The sequence below is a fragment of the Gossypium arboreum genome, chromosome 11 (genome assembly GCF_025698485.1).
Source record: "Gossypium arboreum isolate Shixiya-1 chromosome 11, ASM2569848v2, whole genome shotgun sequence".
Taxonomy (NCBI): domain Eukaryota; kingdom Viridiplantae; phylum Streptophyta; class Magnoliopsida; order Malvales; family Malvaceae; genus Gossypium; species Gossypium arboreum.
Window position 1 is genome coordinate 84,143,074 of NC_069080.1, and position 27,808 is coordinate 84,170,881.

Below are 27,808 nucleotides of genomic sequence, written 5' to 3' on the forward strand. Positions count from 1 at the left end.
CACATGCACGAATGCCTTCGGGTCTTAGCCCGGATAGAACGACTTGCACAAATGCCTTCGGGTATTAGCCCGAATTTAACAACTTGCACGAATGCCTTCGGGTATTAGCCCGGATGTGGTCACTAGCACAATGGCCTTCGGGTCTTAACCCGGATATAATTACTAGCATAAATGTCTTGGGACTTAGCCGAATATCATTCAATTGCTCATGCACACACATACATCAATAATCATTACACATCCATGTTTCATTTTCGTTACTAAGGCTCAAACACAAACATATCACTTGCATAATCGCCGGGACTTAGCCGGGTATCATTCAAATACTCATACACACATAAATCAATAATCATTACATATCCATATTTCATTTCACAAAATTCGAGTAGGGTCATTTCTTGAGGACTTACCTCGGATGTTGTCGAACAACTTCGACGGCTAATCGATCACTTTTCCTTCCCTTATCTAATTGTGGCCCTCTAAGCTCTTGAGCTAATTCAAACAAATTCAATTCATTAAAGTCTCGCCATAGCCTTGGCGAATACACATATCATTGACTCAACATCACATAACTAAGCACTTTAGTCAATTTTCTTTAATTACGCACACATTCGGCCTTAGCTCACAACAAGGTAGCCGATTACCTAAGTCAAGAATAGGCATCATTAAGCTTGCCTCTAACCGAATGCATGCACGATAATTCCCCTCATGTGGCCGATTATACTTAGTCATACTTGCACAAAATCAACAATAAATTGCAAGATTTTCACATCATATGTGTACTAGGCCGAATGTACATGCAAATTTCACAACATTCTTCTTTAAACAACATATTTATCACTTTCTTCATAATTAAAATATCATGTGCAATCATATATACACATATAGGTGCAAGGCCGAATTTCAAGGTGTCCATAGCCATCCAAAACACAAATTTTAACTAACATGCAAGAAGCATGAACCATGCTCATGAATGCATCATGGCGAATACATCACAATCATGCCCTTTCAACTTCAATCATGGTTAAACAAAAGAAAACTCAATGTCTTACTCAAGATGGCTACAAAGAAATTTCAAGAGTAGACAATCCATCATTGCATGCATCATTAGCAAGTTTCACATTTAGCATGCAATGGCTTTAACACAATAACAACTTTGGCCAAATACCATTCCCATGGCATGACAAGGATTTGAACCATGGCTAACATGAACATCAAGTTAGCAACTAAAACATGCATGAAACTCATAACACAACCTCATACATACCTTACTCTTGATGCAAGTTTAGCCAAATCTCCTTCTAGATCTCTTCTAAACAAAGAAAATGAAGCAAAATCTCTTCTTCCTCTTAGAATTTTCGCCAAAAAGGAGAGAACAAGGATGAACAAAATTTTTTGTTTTCTTTCTTAGTTGCACGGCAATGGGGGGAATGCTACACTCTCACACACATTTTTTTTTGTTTCTCTTCCCACATCTAATTATTAATCATTTCTTTCATGCTCTATTAACAAAACATGTTTCAACATGTTTTCTTTGCCCATAAACCATGTCATGGCGGCCACCACCTATAAAGGGAATTTGACATGCAAGTCCATTGTTTTGCATGCATGCTTTAATTAGTCATCACACATTTTCCTATCGTACTTTCAAAGTTCACTACTAAGTCCTTTCTAGTGGAATTCACCTTTATAACACTAAATCAATCATCAAAAATGTCACACATGAGCACACACATATTATAGGCATCAAAATAAATTTTAAATTATTTTTATGCCTCGGTTTTGTGGTCCCGAAACCACATTCCGACTAGGGTCAATTTTGGGCTGTCACACACGGCCATTCAGCGTGCCCATGAGGTAGGTCGTGTGTCACACACAGTCTAGACACATGCCCGTGTGTCTACCTATGTGGATCATTTAAAGGTTATTTTTCAAGCCAATAGTCACCCACAATCACCCATACATTTAAACATACTTTATAACATGCAACATGACATAGCATTCTCACATCTTCATAATGTCATTCTATTTCACATTCATTTGTTGCACCATTTAAAAGCATTCCACACCAATTTCATGCATTATTAAACTTGTTACCGTAACTTCAAATTTAGCATTCAAGCATATAGTCATTTTAAGTTATTAAGTCACCCCTTATCTTTTAGTATCAGACTCGTACTTTACCATACATTTATCGATCAAGAACATATCACGTCATTATCATGCACTCACTAAGCAATAACATATCCTACCATCAAAACACTAGCGCATGCATGCATGGGTAATTAGATTACAACCCAAATGATCAAATATAAGCCATATCACATGGCCAATACATAATGAATCATCATTATTATAGGCCTTCACAATTTGGCCAAATAGCATGGCACATATCACAAAATGACCAAGTTTCCTATACATGCCATACTTAAAATAATAATTTTACTATACCCAATAGTCTTTTGATAGTGTGATCGAATACTCCGACAACTCCCGATTCTTGAGCTAGCTTGGCGGAACTACAAATGGTGGAAAGAGAGGGGAGTAAGCATTAAAACTTAGTAAGTCCACATACAAATAATATGAAATGGTAGCAAGGAATCAACATGCAGAAACATAGCAACATATACATAAAGGCTTCATCATTCAAACCTTTTTGCTTACTCATCATACGTACATATATACTTACTCATCATAAATCGATCTTTATTAAGGCATTACTCATAGGTTTAGTATACATACCTGAACTCATCGTAAAGTATCCATAACCATACCTCTTGCATATGTCCTCCTCGGGACTCTCATTACATTCATTACATTACCCGTTGGACACTCGGAATACTATTGGATACGCGGAAACCTTGCATATAAGTGACACATTTACAAATGTAGCCGAGGCTACCACATAACATGTAATACATCCATAATGAACTCGGATCTCTCAATGAGCTCGGATGTTACATGAATCGCATCCATTATGATGAATCGCATCCATTATGAACTCAGACCTCTTAACGAGCTTGGATGCTTACATCTATAATGAATTCGAACCTCTTAACGAGCTCAGATGTCATATATCGCACGAACCCGGACCACTCAACGAGTTCGAACTTCTTAGTTCCTAGTGACATGTCACTTGTATCCTAAACTATTCTTAAGGTTCAAACGGGATTTTTCCTCACTTGCATATAGTATCTCCATCGTACTTGCTCGTAACGTCGTGGATAACGACCATAATAACATTCATGCTTTCATAACAATTGACAACCATATAACTCATAATTACAATAAAACATTTGTTAAAATATATTAAAGCATTAAAACATATTACAACACCACATTATTTACATATGTACTTACCTCGGTACAAAATGATGATAATTGAGCCTAACCGTCGTATACTTTATTCTTTCCTCGATCAAGTCTCGATTCACGTTTTTCTTAATCTATAATGTCAAATTTAACTTATTTATTATTCACATTGTTCGAATGGGTCCATAAATCATACTTTTAAAATTTTATATTTTGACCCCAAAACTTTCACATATTTGTACTTTGGTTTATAGACTCGTAAAATGAAATGCATGCATTTTCTTGGTTACCCAAGCCTAGCCGAGCCTTCACTAAGCTTATATCAGTCCATATTTTCACTTATTTCCCGTTATTACTATTTTCTTTTACACTTTTATAAACAAATCCTTTGTTTAGGTGTTTTCACTAAAAATCTAGTAAAATATGTTTATCATGCATCAAACATTCATATTCCTTCATTAATCATCAAAATACATGCATGTTACACATGGGTCAAATTTTATACATAAACCCTAGTTCAAAATATAGCTAGAAATGGGTAGATCATGTTTCAAAGACTTCAAAAATACAAAGAACATTAAAAACGAGGCTAGGATGCACTTACAATCAAGCTTGAAAATGTTGAAAAAACCCTAGCTATGGTATTTTGCAAATGTCGTCAATGAAGGAAGAAGATGGACACCAATTTTGACCTATTTTTCCCTTTTTATTCTTTTAATTACCAAATGACCAAAATGCCTTTAAAGTTTTTCTTTCACATTTTTTTCCTATGCATGTCCACTTTTGTCCAAAACTATAAAAATTGGTCAAATTGCTAATTAGGACCCTCTAATTCAATATCTAATGCAATTCACGCTTAAAGCTTCTAGAATGCAAGTTTTACACTTTATTCAATTTGGTCCCTAAAATGCAATTAGACATTTTATGCATAGAATTTCTTCATGAAACTTTTACACAAGCATACATTCATAACATAAACCTCGTAAGAATCATAAAATAATTATTTCTATCTCGAATTTATGGTCTCGAAACTATTGTTCTGACTTGTCCTTAATTCAGGATGTTACAGTGCTTATAAATGGTTGTTTTGAAGATGCATGATGATATGTTTGTGATGTGGTTATTCTACTAATTCATCGAGCTTGTTAAGCTCACTTGCTCCCTTCTTAACCCATTGCAAATTAGTTGCGTACTGGTGTGAGCAGTGTGATTTTTCTTGAGTTGATCTAAGTTTATCTTGTATTATTTTGTAGGTGTTCTATATTTATTTATGTTTTGGAGAAAAGACAACGTGATCGACTTGTTTAATATCGTGATGTGTTTGGACTATTTGCCGATTTTAATTTTGTTTTTTAGAGGTTTATGAGTTTATATATTTGCTTAAGTTTATGAATATTGACGATGGCATGATGATACTTGCTTGGACACATTTTTGGTATTTTGAACTATTGATTATGCCGTTTGGATGGTTATTTGTCTTAGTAGTTGATGCATGATTATTAGAAACATATTTGGAATGAATTAACTGCATATGTATGATGCATTTTTTAGGTTTGGAGTAGAGGTATCAATAATTAGGTTTTAAAAATTGGTAACTTTGAACTTGTAACTTGTAAGAAGTCAGAATAGAGTTTTGGTATCAATACCTTTGCTCGAGTATCGATACTTGGAGTTAAAGCATTGGTATTCATAATAGGTATCGATAATTTTTGATACTTCGGGTTTTTAATCGAGAAATATAATTCAATTTGGTATCATTTTTCCTGGTCGTATCGATACCACTTAAAGAAAATATCGATACCCTAGTTTCAGTATCGATACTTATGGACATGTTTTGAAAATTTTACTAAATGAACCTTAGCGACTAGACCAGGTATAGGGTGTTACATCTTCAGCAGGAAGTTACCCAACTTGAAATCGAATTATCTCAGTGGGACACTAAGCTTGACAATCATTTGAAGGAACTTCGAGATGGCTTTCGTGGTGAGATTAAATCTGAGTTATAAAATTTGTTTGAGTAATATTTGGGTAATCCACCTTCTATTCCTACAATTGAGGCTCTGTAGGATAAAAGGAAGGGCATTTTAGGTGGCCCTTCACCTAATTTCCCTCCATAAAACATTGATTGTTTCCCTTTGATAGATCTAAGATATATGGGGACACCTTCATGTTCCAGCAGCATGAAACGACCTTTATCTTCTTATAAGCGTGAGTATCTTAAATTTGATGATATTGATTTCCGCAGATAGTGGTCCATGCTAGAGTACTACTTTGAAGCTGAGGGTATTATTGATAGTGCCAAGGTAAGGACCATGATGCTTTATTTGGAAGGGAAGGCACTCAATTAACATTATTTTTATATTAAAAACAAAGAGGGTTTCATTTTTTGACATGAGATTTTTATGATTGTAGTTTGAAAATGAGAGTTGGTTCTGTAACACCCCGAACCCGAGACCATTGCCGGTGTCGGACACCAGGGGTTAACAAGCCAAGTCCACATATTTTGCCCACCAATTTGACATTTCCAGTCAGGCTGGAAAACTGCGTCACCGTCGCCTTAAAAATCATATCTCGAGTTTCAAAACTTGGAAACTGGTTTCGTAAATTTTCCCTGAATTTAGACTCATATATCCATCCATGGACTTATTTCTAGAATTTTTGGTCGGGCCAATTGGTACAGTTTATTAGTTAAAGTCACCCATGTTACAGGGATCGACTGCTCTGACCTTCGCGCGTTACAACTTGAATATCTCTCTGCACAGGGATTTAATACTGGTGCCGTTTGTTTCTAATGAAACTAGACTCAAAATGGAATCTGTACATATAAGGAACGACTCCTAATTCTTTCAGGATAATTTATAGTATATTTTTAAAGTTGCGACAGGGGACCCAGAAACCGTTCTGGCCCTGTCTCACAATAGCTTTAATATCTTTTAACATGTAACTCCTATGACCGTTTCGTTTCTTCCATATGAAAATAGGCTCATCAAGGTTCGTTTACATATCTTATTCACTATTTAATACCATTCCTACAAATTTTGGTGATTTTTCACATTCACGTCACTGCAGCTGGCAGCATCTGTTTTTAAGGTAGGTCTTACCTAGTTTGTAGTCTCCATGAACCAACTAGTCTTGCCATACATAGGTTCACATATGATCATTTTAACCATACCAATGGCTGATCATGTGACCAACATTCCCATTTCAATCCATAATCACATCATGACACCATATATATATATATACAAACCGCAAATAGTCTAAGTTCAGTACTTCACTTTTACGAGCCATTTTCGCATGGCCGTATACATATACATCACAACATATTTAAACCAGCAAGGGGTAGTCCTATACATGCCATTTCAAAGTTCAACCAAAATTTATACCAAAATGGAGGCTTTGATAGTGTGGATGACTTCGACTTTAATGATCCCGAATCCGATTGCTATCGAGCACAATCTATAAAAGAGAGCCAAAGCAGCGGGTAAGCATTTTTATGCTTAGTAAGTCTCAAGGAATAAAATCAGCTTTAATTAAAGCAATACATTCACATGGCCAAATGCATCATTTCATTAATACACATTCACATAATCATTCTTACTTCACACTTCATCATTATATACTTTCACAAGGTATCAACCAATTCAATAGCTGAAATTGTTAGTCGATCGGCGAATGTTGCTCAAACATGTCGACTTTCCAATGCACATATAAACATACCTTATTCTTTGGGCTTTTCGAGCGTACCAATTGAATTCATTACAGCAACCAACACTCACCTCCAGCCCAAGCTTCTTGAATACAACCGGATATAACCCGTGCACGAATGCCTTGGTCTTAGCCGGATAGAACGACTCGCACGAATGCCTTGGTCTTAGCCGGATGTAGCCACTAGCACAATTGCCTTGGTCTTAACCAGATATAATTTCCAGCATAAATGTCGTCGGGACTTAGCCGGATATCATTCAATTGCTCATGCACACATACATCAATAATCATTAGACATTCATGTTTCATTTTCGTTACTAAGGCTCAAACACAAATGTAATCACTAGCATAATCGCCTTGGGACTTAGCCAGTATCATTCAAATACTCATACACACATAAATCAATAATCATTACACATCCATATTTCATTTCACATAATTCAAGTAGGGTCACTTCTTGAGGACTTACCTCGGATGTTGTCGAACGGCTTTTACGGCTATTCGATCACTTTTCCTTCCCTTGTCCAATTGTGGCCCTCTAAGCTCTTGAGCTAATTCAAACAAATTCAATTTATTAAAACCTCATTATGCTAGCTTATGGCGAATATGACAAGGGGTTTAAATGGTCATATGGCCACCCTTTAGCTTGAATACACAATGGTCATGCACATTTTATACTACATCAAGCAATTCAATACAATTCATTCAAGCATCAAGGAAAAGCTAAGGCCATCAATAGGCTACCTAAGGCCGAATATACTTAGTCATACTTGCACCAATTCAACAATAAATTCCAAGATTTCCACATCATATGTGTACTAGGCCGAATGTACTTGCAATTTCACAAGCATTCTTTAACATTTTCTTCTTTAAACAAACATATTCATCACTTACTTTATAACCAAAACATCATGTGCAAACATATATATACATATATGTGCATGGCAATTTCAAGGTGTCCCTAGCCATCCAAAACACAAATTTTAACTAACATGCAAGAAGCATGAACCATGCTCATGAATGCATCATGGCGAATACATCACAATCATGCCCTTTCAACTTCAATCATGGTTAAACAAAAGAAAACTCAATGTCTTACTCAAGATGGCTACAAAGAAATTTCAAGAGTAGACAATCCATCATTGCATGCATCATCATCAAGCTTCACACTTAGCATGCAATGGCTTTATCACAATATCAACTTTGACCAAATACCACTTCCATGGCATAACAAGGATTTGAACCATGGCTAACATGAACATCAAGTTGGCAACTAAAACATGCATGAATCTCATGACACAACCTCATACATACCTTAATCTTGGTGCAAGTTTAGCCAAATCTCCTTCTAGATCTCTTCTAAACAAATAAAATGAAGCAAAAATCTCTTCTTCCCCTTAGTTTTGGCTCAAAGAAAGGATGAACAAATTTTTTCTTTCCTCCTTTACAACTCACGGCAATGGGGAGATACCACACTCACACACATTTTTTTTTCATTCTTTTCTTACCCATGCTTATTTGTTTATTATTTCTCCCTAATGCCCAACAAAACATGTTTTATGACATGTTTAGCCCATATTCTTGGTCATGGCCGCCACCACCTATAAAAAGGGGAATTTGACATGCAAGTCCATTGTTTTGCATGCATGTTTTAATTAGTCATCACACATTTCCCTATCGTACTTTCAAAGTTCACTACTAAGTCCTTTCTAGTGAAATTCACCTTTATAACACTAAATCAATCATAAAAAAATGTCATACATGAGCATACACATATTATAGGCATCAAAATAAATTTCAAATTATTTTTATGCCTCGGTTTTGTGGTCCCGAAACCACATTCCGACTAGGGTCAATTTTAGGCTGTCACAACTCTCCCCCACTTAAGAAATTTTCGTCCCCGAAAATCTTACCGGTAAATAGGGTTGGGTATCGCTCTTTCATAGAGTTCTCGGTTTCCTAAGTAGCTTCTTCTATCCGTGTTCGAGCCATAACACCTTCACTAGCGGAACCCGCTTGTTTCGCAACTCTTTCACTTCCGTGATAGGATACGGATCGGTTCTTCCTCATAACTCATATTGGCTTGAATTTCAACTTCGATGGACTAATCACGTGCGATGGATCGGATCTATAGCGTCGAAGCATCGAAACATGAAAGACATCGTGAACCTTTTCGAGTTCGGGGCAAAATCAAGCGATATGCCTTTGGACCGACTCGCTCGGATATCTCATATGGCCCAATGAACCTCGGGCTCAACTTGCCCTTACGGCCAAATCGAGTATCTTTTCCAAGGCGAAACCTTGAGAAACACTTTATCACCCACGATACTCGATATCCTTACGCTTCAGATCCGCGTCGACTTCGACGATCGGAGGCTATCTTGAGACTTTCACGGATTACTTTCACTTTCATTCAGCATCCCTAATCAAATCCACCCGAAAATCTTGCTTTCACCGAGCTCGGTCCAAAACAATGGTGTACGGCATTTACGACCGTACAAAGCCTCGTAGGGTGCCATCTTAATACTTGATTGAAAGTTGTTGTTGTAGCGAATTCAATCAACGGCAAATACCGTTCCCATGAACCACTAAACTCGAGGACGCAACATCTCAACATATCCTCAAGTATCTGAATTATTCGCTCGGATTGACCATCGGTTTGGGGGTGAAAGGCGGTGCTGAAATGCAACTTGGTACCCAAAGCTTCTTGCAACTTTTTCCAGAATCGCGAGGTAAATCTCGGATCTCTATCCGACACGATGGAAATAGACACCCCATGTAATCTCACAATCTGAGAAACGTACAATTCGGCTAATTTGTCCATTGAAAAATCCGTACGTACGGGGACAAAGTGAGCCGACTTAGTCAATCTATCTACCACGACCCAAACCGCATCCTTCTTACTCACGACAATGGCGGTCCGGATACAAAGTCCATTGTGACTCGATCCCATTTCCACTCGGGTATCGTGATTGGTGAAGTAATCCTCAAGGCACTTGATGTTCGCTTTCACTTGTTGACATATTAAACATCTCAAACAAAGTCGGAGATGTCTCGTTTCATACCATGCCACCAAAACCGACGTTTCAAATCGTTGTACATCTTCGTACTCCCCGGGTGGATTGCCATTCGGCTACAATGGGCTTCATTCAGAATTATCGAAATGAGTTCCGAATTCTTTGGAACACACAGACGACTTTTGAACCTCAAACAATCGTCATCATCGATTTGAAACTCGAGTCCTTGTTTGGAACACACTCGGCCGTTTTGCGCCAACTCCTCGTCGACTTTCTGAGCTTCTCGAATTTGATGTGTCAATAATGGTTTGGCTTTCAATTCAGCCACTAACACACTGTCGGATCGAACAGACAAGTGCACATTCATCGCTTGTAGAGTGAATAACGATTTACGACTCAAGGCATCCGCAACCACATTCGCCTTTCCGGGGTGATAGTCAATGACCAGCTCATAATCCTTTAACAGTTCGAGCCAACGTCTTTGTCGCAGATTTAAGTCTCTTTAGGTCATCAAATATTTGAGACTTTTGTGATCCGAGTACACATGGCACTTCTCACCAAATAAGTAATGTCGCTAAATCTTAAAGGCGAATACGATGGCAGCTAATTCGAGATCATGGGTCAGATAACTTTTCTCGTGTGGCTTTAATTGCCTCGACGCATAGGCCACCACTCGACCTTCTTGCATCAATACACAACCTAACCCAAGTAGGAAGGCGTCACTATAGATGACAAACTCTTTGCTTGGATTCGGGTTGCACTAGAATTGGGGCTTCATCAAATAAGTTTTAGTTGATCGAAACTTTTCGACATTTCTCCGTCCATTCGAACTTAACATCCTTTTGGAGTAGCCTCGTCATCGGCGTGGCTATCGTTGAAAACCTTTACAAATCGTCGGTAATAACGGCAAGCCCCAAAAAGCAACGAACCTCGATAATATTTCTCGGAGGCTTCCAATTAAGTATGGCTGAAATTTTATTGAATTAGACTCGAATACCGATCTGAGATACCACATGACCCAAGAAGCTAACCTCTCTTAACCGAACTCACACTTGCTGAACTTAGCATATAATTGCTTATCCCGTAAAATTTGCAGCACTAACCTCGGTGTTCAAACATGTTCGGTCTCATTTCTTGAATAGACCAAGATGTCATCAATGAACATGACTACGAATTGATCCAAATATGGTGCGAAGATCCGATTCATTAAATCCATAAATACCGCGAGGGCATTAGTAAGCCCAAACGGCATCACTAGGAACTCATAGTGACCATATCTCGCTCAAGGCGGTCTTGGGCACGTCCGAATCTCGGATTCGCAATTGACAATAGCCCGATCTCAAATCTATTTTCGAGAACACCGAGGCTCCCTTGATTGATCGAACAAGTCATCGATACGTGGTAACAGATATTTGTTCTTTATCATCGCTTTATTAAGTCGACGATAGTCGATGCACAACCGCATGGTTCCATCATTCTTTTCACAAACAACACCGGCGCACCCCAAAGGCGAAAAACTCAAGGCGAGCAAAACCTCTATCCACCAATTCTTGCAACCGAGCTTTCAACTCCTTTAATTCCGTTGGCGCCATACGACACGGAGCTATCAAAATTGAGTGGTACCGGTACCAATTCGATGCCAAATTCTATTTCGAGCGGTGGTAAACCGGCAATTCTTCAGGAAAACATCCGGGTATTCACAAACCACGCACGATTCGGGTTTCTTTTCGATTCCTTGTCATCGAGCACATACGCAAGGTACGCTTCGCACCCTTTTCTTACATATTTCCGGGCCAACATTGCTGATATTACAGCTGGCAACCCCTTTAAGTCCGTAGACTCAACCCGAATTATCTCGTTATTCGCGCACCTCAAATCGATAGTCTTGCTTTTGCAATTTACAACCGCATCGTGCATGGTCAACCAATCCAAACCAAGAATAACGTCGAATTCATCGAACGGCAAAAGCATCAAGTCCGCCGGAAAACAAGAACCTCGGAACACTAGGGGACTTTTCTTGCACACTTTGTTGACAAGCACGTAATGACCCAAGGGGTTTGACACCCGAATTACAAACTCAGTAGACTCAATAGGCAAAGTCTTCTTTGGATGCTAAGGTTTCACATATATAAGAATGAGTAGAACCGGGGTCAATCAAAGCAATCACATTAGTATTGAAAAGAGTGAAAGTACCGTAATGACATCCGGAGAGGCAGCATCCTCGCGCGTGGCGTATGGCATAAGTCCTAGCAGAGCCCGAGCCTCGGATATGATGGTAGCATCTCTAGATCCTCTCGACCGCCACTAACATTGCCCACATTTCTAGGTGGCCTACCTCGGCGATGGTAGCACCGGGTTTCCACTTTGACTTACATTTTGTTCAAGCATCCTCGGGCAATCCTTCAAAAGTGGTCGGCCGATCCGCACTTATAGCGAGGAGCAATCACGGAACCAACTGCTCCCCGAATGCCATTTGCCACAATGCAGACACTCCGCCCTCTCTCGGCGATCATTTCCACCACTGGCGATCGAAGTAACTCGTGTGGTCACAGGGGGTCGATCGCGTCCTCGTCTAGAAAAGCCCGTAGCGCCTCTAGACCGGCTCGCATCATCTCGAAATCTCTTCGATGCTTGTTGAAGAGACTTTCTCGAGGACCTCTTTCGGAATTCTCTAGTTCCCACATCAGCTTTTTGTTTCTCCTTCTAAGCTCTTCGGCTTCACAAGCTCGCTCAACAAGTACTACGAACTCTCGTATCTCGAGAATGCCAACGAACATCCTTATATCATCATTCAGCCCATCCTCGAGCGTTTACACATAATAGCCCGGACGAAATGCATTCTCGCGCATCGGCTAAGCCTCAAAAATTTTCGTTCAGTAGTCGATGGCGACATAGAACCTTGCTTAAGATCAAGAAATTCCCTTCGCTTTTGGTCGATGAATCTCGATGATATACTTTTTGAACTCGGTTTGAAAGAATTCCCAAGTCACTTGCTCTCTAGGCACCACGAAGTCGAGTACTCCACCAATAGTAGGCGGACTCACGTAGCAAGGAGATGGTACACTTTAAGCACTCATCGGTGTACAAGATAGCTCATCGAGCACCGGATAGTGTTGTCCAACCAAAATTCAGCTCGCTCGGCATCATCATCATCCGTAGCTTTAAATTCAGTGGCCCCATGTTTTGAATCCTATCGATCGGGGCTTACTTGACCTTATTTGGTCGATTCACGGAGGTATTGTAGGTCTTGGGGTTGCATTTGTCGGGAATGGAGGTTGTGGAACAGTAGTGTTAGTTGAATGTATTGGTTAAACCATTCATTCATCACACTATAAAAGGCTTGCTTAGCCTCATCATTCGGATTGCTGGCCATAGGTTGAGAGTCCGCCGGCGCTGTCCCTTGTGCGGGAGCAGGCACCACACTCTCAACATCATCAGCTATTGCTCGGTTGGGATCGGGATCCATTACTATAAACAAACACAAAGTCAAATTGTCAGAAATCACCACACTATCGATTCATCATTTAATGGCATGTATAGCTAGACCCCAAACACATCACGGTAGTCCTAGAATCGACTAAACCGTGGCTCTGATACCAATAAAATTGTAACACCCCGAACTCGAGACCAGTACCGGTGTCGGACACGAGGGGTTAACAAGCCAAGTCCACATATTTTGCCCACCAATTTGACATTTCCAGTCAGGCTGGAAAACTGCGTCACCGTCGCCTTAAAAATCATATCTCGAGTTTCAAAACTCGGAAACTGGTTTCGTAAATTTTCCCTGAATTTAGACTCATATATCCATCCATGGACTTATTTCTAGAATTTTTGGTCGGGCCAATTGGTACAGTTTATTAGTTAAAGTCACCCATGTTACAGGGATCGACTGCTCTGACCTTCGCGCGTTACAACTTGAATATCTCTCTGCACAGGGCTTTAATACTGGTGCCGTTTGTTTCTAATGAAACTAGACTCAAAATGGAATCTGTACATATAAGGCACGACTCCTAATTCTTTCAGGATAATTTATAGTATATTTTTAAAGTTGCGACAGGGGACCCAGAAACCGTTCTGGCCCTGTCTCACAATAGCTTTAATATCTTTTAACATGTAACTCCTATGACCGTTTCGTTTCTTCCATATGAAAATAGACTCATCAAGGTTCATTTACATATCTTATTCACTATTTAATACCATTCCTACAAATTTTGGTGATTTTTCACATTCACGTCACTGCAGCTGGCAGCATCTGTTTTTAAGGTAGGTCTTACCTAGTTTGTAGTCTCCATGAACCAACTAGTCTTGCCATACATAGGTTCACATATGATCATTTTAACCATACCAATGGCTGATCATGTGACCAACATTCCAATTTCCAATCCATAATCACATCATGACACCATATATATATATATACAAACCGCAAATAGTCTAAGTTCAGTACTTCACTTTTACGAGCCATTTTAGCATGGCCGTACACATATACATCACAACATATTTAAACCAGCAAGGGGTAGTCCTATACATGCCATTTCAAAGTTCAACCAAAATTTATACCAAAATGGAGGCTTTGATAGTGTGGATGACTTCGACTTTAATGATCCCGAATCCGATTGCTATCGAGCACAATCTATAAAATAGAGAGCCAAAGCAACGGGTAAGCATTTTTATGCTTAGTAAGTCTCAAGGAATAAAATCAGCTTTAATTAAAGCAATACATTCACATGGCCAAATGCATCATTTCATTAATACACATTCACATAATCATTCTTACTTCACACTTCATCATTATATACTTTCACAAGGTATCAACCAATTCAATAGCTGAAATTAGTTAGTCGATCGGCGAATGTTGCTCAAACATGTCGACTTTCCAATGCACATATAAACATACCTTATTCTTTGGGCTTTTCGAGCGTACCAATTGAATTCATTACAGCAACCAACACTCACCTCCAGCCCAAGCTTCTTGAATACAACCGGATATAACCACACGCACGAATGCCTTGGTCTTAGCCCGGATAGAACGACTCGCACGAATGCCTTGGTCTTAGCCGGATGTAGCCACTAGCACAATTGCCTTGGTCTTAACCGGATATAATTTCAGCATAAATGTCGTCGGGACTTAGCCGGATATCATTCAATTGCTCATGCACACATACATCAATAATCATTAGACATTCATGTTTCATTTTCGTTACTAAGGCTCAAACACAAATGTAATCACTAGCATAATCGCCGGGACTTAGCCGGGTATCATTCAAATACTCATACACACATAAATCAATAATCATTACACATCCATATTTCATTTCACATAATTCAAGTAGGGTCACTTCTTGAGGACTTACCTCGGATGTTGTCGAAGCGGCTTTTACGGCTATTCGATCACTTTTCCTTCCCTTGTCCAATTGTGGCCCTCTAAGCTCTTGAGCTAATTCAAACAAATTCAATTTATTAAAACCTCATTATGCTAGCTTATGGCGAATATGACAAGGGGTTTAAATGGTCATATGGCCACCCTTTAGCTTGAATACACAATGGTCATGCACATTTTATACTACATCAAGCAATTCAATACAATTCATTCAAGCATCAAGGAAAAGCTAAGGCCATCAATAGGCTACCTAAGGCCGAATATACTTAGTCATACTTGCACCAATTCAACAATAAATTCCAAGATTTCCACATCATATGTGTACTAGGCGAATGTACTTGCAATTTCACAAGCATTCTTCAACATTTTCTTCTTTAAACAAACATATTCATCACTTACTTCATAACCAAAACATCATGTGCAAACATATATATACATATATGTGCATGGCAATTTCAAGGTGTCCCTAGCCATCCAAAACACAAATTTTAACTAACATGCAAGAAGCATGAACCATGCTCATGAATGCATCATGGCGAATACATCACAATCATGCCCCTTTCAACTTCAATCATGGTTAAACAAAAGAAAACTCAATGTCTTACTCAAGATGGCTACAAAGAAATTTCAAGAGTAGACAATCCATCATTGCATGCATCATCATCAAGCTTCACACTTAGCATGTAATGGCTTTATCACAATATCAACTTTGACCAAATACCACTTCCATGGCATAACAAGGATTTGAACCATGGCTAACATGAACATCAAGTTGGCAACTAAAACATGCATGAATCTCATGACACAACCTCATACATACCTTAATCTTGGTGCAAGTTTAGCCAAATCTCCTTCTAGATCTCTTCTAAACAAATAAAATGAAGCAAAATCTCTTCTTCCCCTTAGTTTTGGCTCAAAGAAAGGATGAACAAATTTTTTCTTTCCTCCTTTACAACTCACGGCAATGGGGAGATACCACACTCACACACACATTTTTTTTCATTCTTTTCTTACCCATGCTTATTTGTTTATTATTTCTCCCTAATGCCCAACAAAACATGTTTCATGACATGTTTAGCCCATATTCTTGGTCATGGCCGCCACCACCTATAAAAGGGGAATTTGACATGCAAGTCCATTGTTTTGCATGCATGCTTTAATTAGTCATCACACATTTCCCTATCGTACTTTCAAAGTTCACTACTAAGTCCTTTCTAGTGAAATTCACCTTTATAACACTAAATCAATCATCAAAAAATGTCATACATGAGCATACACATATTATAGGCATCAAAATAAATTTCAAATTATTTTTATGCCTCGGTTTTGTGGTCCCGAAACCACATTCCGACTAGGGTCAATTTTGGGCTGTCACAGGTTCTAGCTCCTTTCAAGACCTTATGGCTGAATTGGTTTACCTGAAGCAGCATGGCTTAGTTGATTAATTCCACGATGACTTTGTAAGTCTCCTTAACCAACTTCAGTTATTTGAAAATTATACCTTATGCATTTTTACGAGTAACATAAAATTGGAAATTGGGCAATACTTACAATTGTTCAAACCTAATACATTTGTAGAAAGATTCTTAGTTTCTAGGCAAGTTGAGAACATCTCGCTTAACTCTCAAAAGAAATATCCTTCAACAAGAGTTGGTGGGCACACTCATTCCTTGAACTTGTTCCACACCATAAAAGTTAATCTTACTTCAACTACCACTTTTGCTTCTAGTGGATCTCATCCTGGCGCAAGTAGTTATAAGACTACTAATAAGTGTTGCAAAAAATTCGATTTGAAAACGATTTTCTTGCATAGCGAAAAATTAAAATTTTAAAAATCGACTCGGTTGTGATATTTATAGCGATAAACCTTTACAAAAGTTATACCTATGTTTCTGGCTTAACGGACGTTCATTGTTCTCAACTTTCAACCAAACGATCTTTTTCACTATTCTCGTACCACGAACTGCTTCGAGTGTGGGTTTGAACCAATTGAATCGAAACATAGAACTAGAAAAACTTTTTTTGGTGAAAATGGAAATTTTCTCTTCTTAATAGAAACCAATATAATTGTTCTTCTGGAAAAATATATTTAATAGTTGAGAATAAATTCTCTCTATTTTTTGGTGGAGTAACAATCTCTAAAGGTTGTGTAAATAGCTCAATTGGTGCCATCTATTTATAGGGAGAGAATGTAAAATCCTTAATGAATTCTAGAGGTTTATTTCAAATAGAAAAATAACTTCCTAGTCCAACTAGGAGAGAGAGAGGGGCTAATAGGGTGTGTTTCCCTTCATATGTATTACGACAAGGATTCAGGCTTCTCTTGCATCAGGTCTAATTACAAGAACTTATTGAGCCATTTGACCCAATAATCTGTAATGTGATCCAACCCAATTCAACTTTTCTATTTCCCAAAATAAAATTTAATATTCTATAGTAAATAATTTTCTTATCCCTATTTTACCTAGTTAAAATTTTGAGAAAATATATTCAATATTTCATAACTCAACATGTTCATTATGACTGAATGATTTATTTTCATTTTTGGGCTTCAAAACAGCTCAAAAACATAGACTCATCCTTTCATTCATTTTTAAGTAATCCATATAGAATTGGAAATGAATCATTTCCATTTTTGGAAATCTACATTCATGTTTAAATTATTCCATTTTTCCATTTCAGAAAAAAAGTCATAATCACTCCTGAAGTTTTTTATTTCTCTTTTCATATTCATTCTATTCATTTCTATTCAAACTCACAATTCATTTCTAGTTTTAACGAGTTAGCGGGGAAACCAATTGGACATATGTAATTAGGGGTTAAATGATCTATAATTAACTTTCAGCTTTTCTCCTAGTAATTATAAAGTCATTTACTCACGAAGTCATTCCATTATAGGATCGTGACTAAACTCTTTCTAATGACATACCATTACAAAAACAACTACTTAGTGTTTGTCCAATGACATTGTCATAAGTGTGTTACCCTATGGTCCTATTTTATTTCATAATAACCATTTCATATTCCATCATAAAAAGCCAATTACTATTAAAGAGTAATAAAATCATTCATCACAAAAATGAAAAACCATTGGCCACATTTACTTTTCATCAACTATAAAATGCCAATGAGAGGATATCATTTACCCATGTCTCGAGCTATGAATTCGAATGTTGTGAATGACACTACGTACTATAGAAGTCTTACACTCAATGCACCAATTTTTGGTTTCTTATTTATTTTAACTCAGACTTTTATTTACATCAAAGTGTATGAGTAATGTATTCATAGTCCACCATCCACTCAAGATTTAGGCATATCACACTATGAGCGTCGCAAGTGAGTAAAACCATAAACGGATTCAAGATCTATTCTTCTTAGGTCTAGTTTGATGTACTGTCAGTCCAGTCAGTCACATCTACGTCTCTATTTTTTAGGAGTCATTTGCTCGGATATTAAGACAAAATATCTCCTTAGTTGGACTTGATAGACGACATATTAGTCTTTCAATCAGTTTTCTTGTAACATCTCGCCTAGAAAAGTTTCACTGACAGAACGATGTTCATAAAAGCAAGGCACAAGGAGAAAGTTTTGAGTACATGTATAAGGTTTAAGGAATTAGTTTTGGTGCCTAACGTGAAATTTGATTAAGTATAAGTTATTTTCTATGAGCGTCATTCTGGTGGACTCTGAACTAAAGGAAATGAACACTGGTACAAATAGTGTATAAAACATTCTAAATGAGGAAAAACCAACTTTTAGGAAATGTAAGTGTCATGGATTAAGAAAGAGCAACATGTAAGTAAATATATGTGATAAGGCACATGACTATAAGTAAGTATGATTAGCCCAAGAGTTCGTCTTGGAATTTAAAATAGACAAACGAAGAGTGTTTTGTTTGTAAGGCCCTCTATAATAGGCAAATCTAAGAAATCAGAATAAGGATGAGGTGAAATATGACTAGTAAGATGGTAGTCGCCCAGGTGTACTCTTTTGGACATATAAGATGTAACAGCCTGACTTTGGGCTTAATTGAAACAGTGCTTTTGGGACCACGAATCCGACGTAGTGGAATTTTTTTTATTATATTTTTGTGGTCTGCAATTTTATAGAATGATTTCGTGAAAATTTCTTTCAAAAATTGTGACATTTAAGCACTCAATTTTGCAAAAAGCACTAAAATGTAAAAAGTGTAAAAGTTGAGTTCTACATGCTAGAGGTGTCTAATTGTTATGAAATTTTAAATTGAAGGTCCTTAGATGGTAATTAGACCATTTTACTTTAAGTTTGACAAAAATAGATATGAGGTAAGAGAATTTTAGTGTTTTGAGAAAATGATATTTTGGTCATTTAGTAATTAAATGAATTAAAAAGCAAAAATCAAGCTAAAATCCTTGTCCATCTTCTCCCCCTTGTGCCGAAATTTATAAGGGAAGCCATAAATAGTGTTTGGCCACTTTCAAGCTCGTTCGTAAGTCTGTTCTTGCCTCGTTTTTAATGCTCTTTACATTTTTAAAGTCATTATTACTCGATCTATCTATTCTGCCATTAATTTGAGAAATGATTAAGGTCTAAGGTTTGACCCATGTTAGGTATGTGTGTATCTTGATGTCTAATGGTAGAAAATGTGTGTTTGGTGTATGATAAACAACTTTTGCTATGTGATTTTTGATGAAAATGTAAAAAGGACCAATTTGTAAAAATGTTATAAAATGTGCGTAAAAGTGTGATTAAATGAAAATGTGGGCTGTTATAAGCATGAAAGAGATTTGGCTATGCTTGGATCTTGAATAAATTGAATAGATTTCGACTTACGAGCCTAAGAACCAAAATGTAAAAATGTTAAAGTTTAGGGGCAAAAATATAATTTTTTCCATAATATAATTTTTTGACTGAATTGAATAATGTGAATAATAAATGAGTTAAATTTTCTATTTTAGATTAAAAAAAAGAGGTTCAGACCTAGATTGAGGGAAAAGAAAAGTGTTTGACGATTAGGTCTCATTGCTACTATTTTGTACCAAGGTAAGTTCGTATGTAAGTAATGCATCGTTTTAAATATGTTTTTAAATGCTTTATTATTGTATGAATTGTGATTGACCCTTGGACGTATGCGGTAAAGTTACGAAAAGCATGAAATTTTAGTTGAACCATAGGAATAGATAGGATAGAAATGTCATGACATTAGGGTTACTAAGATTACATGTAAGATCATATCTAAGATATGACATCAATATGAGACTTCATGTAAGACCATATCTGGGATATGGCATCGATATGAGGCTCGAATAAGGCCATAGCTGGGCTATTGGCATCGTTACTAGATCTCGTGTAAGACCATATCTGGGATATGACATTGTTATGATACTATGTGTACAAGATTCTCGAGTATCCTTTAGTATTCCAAGTGACTCAATGGGTAATTTAATGATGTATGTCAAATGTGAGTTGCATACAAATCCAATTCGAGATTATTTAGGTATGTACGTAAAACTCATACGTAATAAGCTCGTTATATGATGAACCCTCGGTATGGTTATGATTGAGTAAGTTATTATTATAAGATCTTAAGAATATTTATGCCAATTATCATCATGTTAATTGTATGTTAAATGTTGGGTTATGATGTCTATTATTTGCATGGGAACTTACTAGGCTATATAGCTTACTCCCCTTTTCTTTCCCTTGTCTTTTAGTGTCACCAAGCTAGCTCGGGGATCGGAGACTGTCAGAGATCCACTCACACTATCTACTGATTATTTTGGGTACCAATGAATTTGACATTTTGAGTTATGGCATGTATAGGGATTTGGTCATTTTGTTATGTGTCATAATTAATTTTGCCAAATGTATTGGCTTTTGTTGGTTTATAATTCATTTTGTAAATGGCCATTGAAATTGGCTAATATTGGTTTAAGTATATATGCATATGATGATGTTTTCATGGATGTGGAAATTTGCATGATTTAAGTTGATAAGTATGTGATATTTGTATGTGGTAAATGGTAGCTTGTGAATGAGGTGTAGATGTCTTAATTGTGGCTGAATTGGTTGAATGTTATTGCTTGAAATGGTGTTATGTTTTGTTGTGTAGGTGTTTGCATAAAAAGGTGACAAAAGGGCTTGGTAAATAGCCTTATTTTTGTCCACACGAGCATGTGTCTAGGCCGTGTATGACACACGGCTTGCCTGATGGGCGTGTGTTCCAGCCGTGTGTCCCTGCACCTTAATTGTTGCAAAAAAAAAAGCTTAAAAATGAGCATACGGGCAGAGACACGGGCATGTGTCTTAATCGTGTGGATGACACGGCCTCAGGTATGGGTATGTGCCCTGGACGTGTGAAGTCTGCACCTATTTTATGAAAAATAATAAAAATTAAATCGACCACACAGCTTAGCACACGGGCGTGTGACTTGGCCGTGTGTCTTCAATTTGTTCTTGCGTGATAAATAGAGAGTTACATGGGGTAGGGACGCGGAAGTGTGTGACCACACGGCCTGCTCGCATGGACGTGTCCCAAGCCACACGGGTGTGTGGCCCTTAAAACATGAAAAATTTTCTAAGTGTTGTGAAATTTTCTAAAATTCACGGTTTAGTCTCGAAGCGCTTCCAATGCATGTTTTGGTCCTCTAGGCTTGTTTGAGGGACGATTATGAATGTATATGAAAAGTTTTAAATTTAGATAGAAATTTACGTCTCGGTTTTGTATGATTGCTTGTGTATAAGTCCGGTAATACCTCGTATCCTATTCTGGTGTTAGATACGGGTAATGGGTGTTACATTTAGTGGTATCAGAGCTACGAATTAGTCAATTTTTTGATTAACGTAGCATGTGTAAGAGTCTAGCTATATATGCCATAAATGAACATGATAGTGTGATGACTTTTGACAATTTTAAATTGTGTTTTCGTATAGTAAATGGATTCGATTCGAGCTGAGGCTGATGACGTTGAAAGTAATGCGTTGGCACCCGCTCAAGGGGTAGCGCCATTTGATAATAAATCCCCAATGGTGGTTAGGGAGAAGGAGGTAGGGAAACCTTCTTTACATGATGAACGAGTGGTATACAGAGTTTGTTCGAACAAACCCTAGTGCCTAGCCTCCTCCACCCCCACCTATTCCTCGACCGGTTCTCATAGCTCCACAAGGTATGGAATTTGTAAGAATGAACAAGCTCCCAGTTGATAAGATCGGAAAGCAAGGGGCTGAAGATTTCAGAGCTAATGTGGATGATGATCCCAAGAGAGCCGAGTTTCGGCTTGAAAACTCCATTAGGGTATTTGATGAGCTGTCATGCACACCGGATGAGTGTTTAAAGTGTGCCATCTCACTTTTAAGAGATTCTGCATATCACTGGTGGAATACACTAGTATCGGTGGTACCAAGAGAGTGTATTACCTGGGAATTCTTTCAAGAGGAGTTCCAGAAGAAATATATTTGTCAACGGTTCATTGATCAGAAACGTAAGGAATTCCTTGAGCTAAAATAGGGCCGAATGTCAGTGATAGAATATGAGCAAGAAGTTGTCAGATTTAGTAAATATGCTCGAAAGTGTGTTTCCACCGAGGCCATCATGTGCAAGAGATTAGGGGATGGATTGAATGATGATATTCGTGTGTTAGTTGGGATCCTGGAGCTAAAAGAATTTGTGGTGCTAGTCGAGCGGGCTTGTAGGGCCAAAGAGTTGAACAAAGAGAAGAGGAAAGCTGATTGTGATGCTAGAGATTCGAAGAAAAGACCGATGAGTAAGTCATTTTCATATCAGTTAAAGAAATCTAAATAAATGTATTCCCATTCGAATGTTCGAATGTATCAGCGAGGTATTCTCACAGAGACCGCGGGAAGTAATACTCGAGTTTTAATTCTCAAGCCACTTCAATGGAAAGTGTGGGTAATGTGAGGTCTAGCAGACTGGAATGTCAGCATTGCTAAAGAAGGCATCCCAGCAAGTGTAGGATGAATAACTAGGCTTGTTTCAAGTGTGGTTTTCAAGAGTATTTTATTCGAGATTGCCCTGAAAAGGCTGAGAAAGAAAAATTTTACAGTGCAAGGTTAAGTAATACTACTATTAGGGGTAGGCCACCGAGGAATACCAGAAATGGAACTAATAGTAAAGGTGTGATGAAGGATTCAGCTATGGGATCCGAAGCTCGAGCACCTGCTAGAGCCTATGGCATCCGTGCTCGCGAAGAAGCGACATCTGCCAATGTAATTATTGGTACTTTTTCTCTCTATAATACTAATGTAGTTGCATTGATTGATCCTTGATTGACCCATTCTTATGTTTGTGTGAAATTGGTAACTAGTAAGAGCTTACTTGTTGAGTTTACTGAGTTTGTGATTAGAGTGTCAACCCCTTAGGCAAACATGTATTAGTTGATAGAGTTTGCAAGAATTGTCCCTTGATGATTTGAGGTTATTATTTTCCAGCTGATTTAATTTTGTTGCCATTTGATGAATTCGATGTTATTTTGGGTATAGATTGGTTGACACTGCATGATGCTGTAGTGAACTGTAAAAGAAAGATTAGTGAACTAAAATGTGAAAATGGTGAAACTCTTCAGATTAATTCAGATGAGTCGGGTGAGTTACCTGTTGTGATTTCTTCGATGTCTGCCTAAAAATATGTAAGAAAACTTCGTGAAGCTTCCCTTGCCTATATGTTGAATACAAATGTGTCTGAATTGAAAATTAAATCAGTGCCGATATCTTGTGAATATCCGGATGTGTTCTCGGAAGAGTTGCTCGGGTTACCACCAGTTAGATAAGTCGAATACAGTATTGATTTAGTACCAGGGACTTCACCGATATGTTTACTCTGTATAGGATGGCCCCGAATGAATTGAAAGAATTGAAAGCTCAGCTACAAGAGTTGACAGATAAGGGTTTTGCGAGATCGAGTTTTTCTCCCTAGGGTTCTCCCGTATTATTTGTAAAGAAGAAAGATGAATCTACGAGGCTTTGTATTGACTACCGTCAACCCAACAAAGTGACTATAAAGAACAAGTATCCTTTACCGAGGATTGATGACTTGTTTGATCAGTTGAGATGAGTAACGGTATTCTCGAAGATTGATTTAAGATCTGGCTACTATCATTTGAGAGTCAAAGAGTCGGATGTGCCAAAGATCGCTTTCAGAACAAGGCATGGGCACTATGAATTTCTTGTTATGCCTTTTGGACTAACGAATGCACCTGCTGTTTTTATGGACTTGATGAATAGAATCTTCTGACCATATTTAGGCAAGTTTGTGGTTGTGTTCATTGATGATATCTTGATTTATTCTCGAGACGAGTTCGAGCATGCCGAACACTTGAGAACTGTATTGCAGGCTTTGAGAGATAAGCAGTTGTTTTCTAAATTCAATAAAGTGAGTTTTGGCTCTAAGAAGTCAGGTTTTTAAGACATATTGTTTTAGCTGATGGTATTCGGGTTGATCCTAATGTAAGCACGCCCGGGGCATCGTCGAATGCAAATCAAGAATTAATCGAGCTTCCAAAAGGCCTCATGACTCGAGCTCGAACCAAGCAATTTCAAGACGCTTTATCAGCCTTGGTGATGTGCATTTTGGAAGAGAATAAGGCCCTAGACGTTGGAGAAGCTACGGACACTCTTTTGAAGACGCAATGCACTCTTTTGCAAGCCGACTTTAGCTCCTCTCCAGCTCCTCCTGCTCAATTCAACTCCAAGCAACTCACTTGAGCTCGTTTTAGCTCGTTTGAGCTTGATTTTAGCTCGTTTCAACTCATTTCTTTTTCATTTCAGTAAACCAAGTTTCAACTTTGATTTTTATTTAAATTGCTACAGTTCATGCTGAATTCCCTAGCTCAATTAGCTCACTAAGTGTTTTTGACTATTTGAGCTAGCTGAATTTACTATGCAAGTTGACTTTTAATTAATATGTCTAAATTTAATTAGTTTCGTTTAAGTTGTCTAGTTGCTGTTTAAATTATGATTATATGAATAGTTATATTGTGATAGCCTTAAAACGACCCTAGTCGGAATGTGGTTTCGGGACCACAAACACCGAGGCATAAAAATAATTTGATATTTATTTTGATGCCTATAATATGTGTTAACTCATGTGTGACATTTTTGATGCTTTAATTTAGAGTTATAAATGTGAATTTCACTAGAAAGGACCTAGTAGAAAACTTTGAAAGTATGATGGGGGAATGTGTGATGACTAATTAAAGCATGCATGCAAAACAATGGCCTTGCATGTCAAATACCCTCTTTTACAAGTGATGGCCGGCCATGACAAAGAAATATGGGCAAAACATGTCATAGACATGTTTTGTTGGTGAATCATGGTGAAAAAATAAATTAATGAGCATGGGTAATAAAGAAATGGAAAAAAAGAAAAAATGGTCTCATGCAAGCCCCATTCTGCAGTGTATTGAGGAAGAGAAAAGAAAAAATTGTTCATCCATTTTTCATTCTCTCTTGACCGAAAATACTAGAGGGGAAGGAAGGAATTTTGCTTCATGCTTGGTTTGGAAGAGGATTAGGAAGAGGTTTGGCTATACTTGCATCAAGATTAAGGTATGTTTGAGGTTGTGCCATGAGATTCATGCATGTTTTTAGTTGATAGCTTGATGCTCTTGTTAGCCCATGGTTCAAACCTTTGTTATATCATGGGGATGGTATTTGGCCAAGGTGGATTTTGTGTTAATGCCATTGCATGTTAAATATGAAGCTTGCTAATGATATATGTGATGGTGGATTGATGGCTCTTGGACTTTCTTTTTAGTATTTTTGAGTAAGACATTAAGTTCTTTGTTTAATCATGACCAAAATTATGGTGTTGTGATGTATTCGGCCATGGTACATCCAAAAGTGTGATTTATGCTCATTGCATGGAAAGTAAGATTTGTGTTTTGAAATTATGTTCATGTTTAGTTACAATCAACTTGAGATTGGCTCTAATATATATATATGTATGTATGTTTGTACATGATGTATTGGTATGACATATATACTATTTCAAGGTGTATATTTGCTTGTGATGATGTTTGGTTATGAAGTAAATGAGAGATGTGTATTGAGCTACGATATGTAATGCGTTAGTTAGTAAAATGTATGCTGTTTTTGTGTGGTATTAAGTGTATAATTGGCCTCAACATGGACATGCATATTCGCCACATGAGGGAAATTGGTGTGCATGCATTCGGTTAGAGGCAAGCATATTGATGCCTATTCTTGGCTTAGAAAATTCGCTAAGAGGAATATTAACTAATGTGTTGAGTTCGATTCATGATTTCGTACACATGCGACTTTGATGCCTAATGAGTATATATATTGGCTAAGTACCTTGTATTCCTCTTCGATGCTCAAATGATTAAATCGATTTATTTGTTAAATTAAGCTCAAGAGCAAAGGGAACTAGATCCGACAAAGGGAAGGAAAAAGTGGTCGAATAGCCATTGAAATCGTTCGACGACATCCTAGGTAAGTTCTTGAGTAATAGAGCTTAAATTTGAATTGATTAGATCATGTTTAAAGCAAATTAAAATCATGCTCTTTGTGTGTGGCTATTGAGCCGAAATTGCAAGTGTGAAAAGTGCCTTGTGTTTGAGTTTTGCTAGTGAAAATGAAATACGAATGTGTCATAATTTATTGATAATTGTGCTCGGTTATTCGAATGATGTCCGGGCTAAGTCCCAAGGCTTTGTGCTAAGTGACTATATCCGGACTAGGATCCGAAGGCATTCGATGCGAGTTAATAAATCGGGCTAAGCAAGAAGGCATTTGTGCAAGTTACTAAACCCGGGTTAAGTCCCGAAGGCATTCGTGCGAGTCACTATAACGGGCTTCGTCCGAAGGCATTTGAGCGAGTCGTTATATCCGGTTAAATTCAAGGTACGTGATTCGAGAATGAGCGATCTTGCTATAAAATTTTCAGTTAATACGCTTGAAAAATTCCAGCAATGAGGTATGTTCGTATGTGCTTGAATTAGTTGATTCCTTGAATAATATTCGCTCGGTTGAGTAATGAGTTTAGGTATTTGGCTAAGATGATCCCTTATGTATGAACATAGGGGTTGGAATGTGAAATGAGTAGGATATTGAGAATTTGTGCATATGAAATTATCCGTTAGCTTTATGAATGCTATGCTTTTGTTGTGCTGGAATTTCTTGCTCAAACTTACTAAGCATAAATTGCTTATTCCGTTTTCTCTGTTTCTTTGTTTATAGATTTTGGCTCGTCAGCTATCGGACTCGGGATTTTTGGAAGTCGAAGTCTCCCACACTATCAAAGCCCCCATTTTGGTACAATTTTGGTTGAACTTTGAAATGGCATGTATAGGACTACCCTTTTGTTGAAGGTCATGTACCTTTCGGTTTTGTGTAAACTTGGATAGCCATGCGAAAATGGCTTATATACGTT

At 37.7% G+C, this 27,808-nt stretch overlaps 1 long non-coding RNA gene across 2 annotated transcripts in view; it reads left to right on the forward strand.

Moving 5' to 3' along the window:
- Window positions 1-21,395, forward strand: part of LOC128284158 (uncharacterized) — a 40,735-nt gene extending 19,340 nt beyond the window's left edge. For both annotated transcript variants that reach the window (XR_008274496.1, XR_008274495.1), the window contains exon 4: window positions 21,114-21,395. This is a non-coding gene — a long non-coding RNA (uncharacterized LOC128284158). The remainder of the gene's footprint in view (window positions 1-21,113) is intronic.
- Window positions 21,396-27,808: the final 6,413 nt, after the last annotated feature.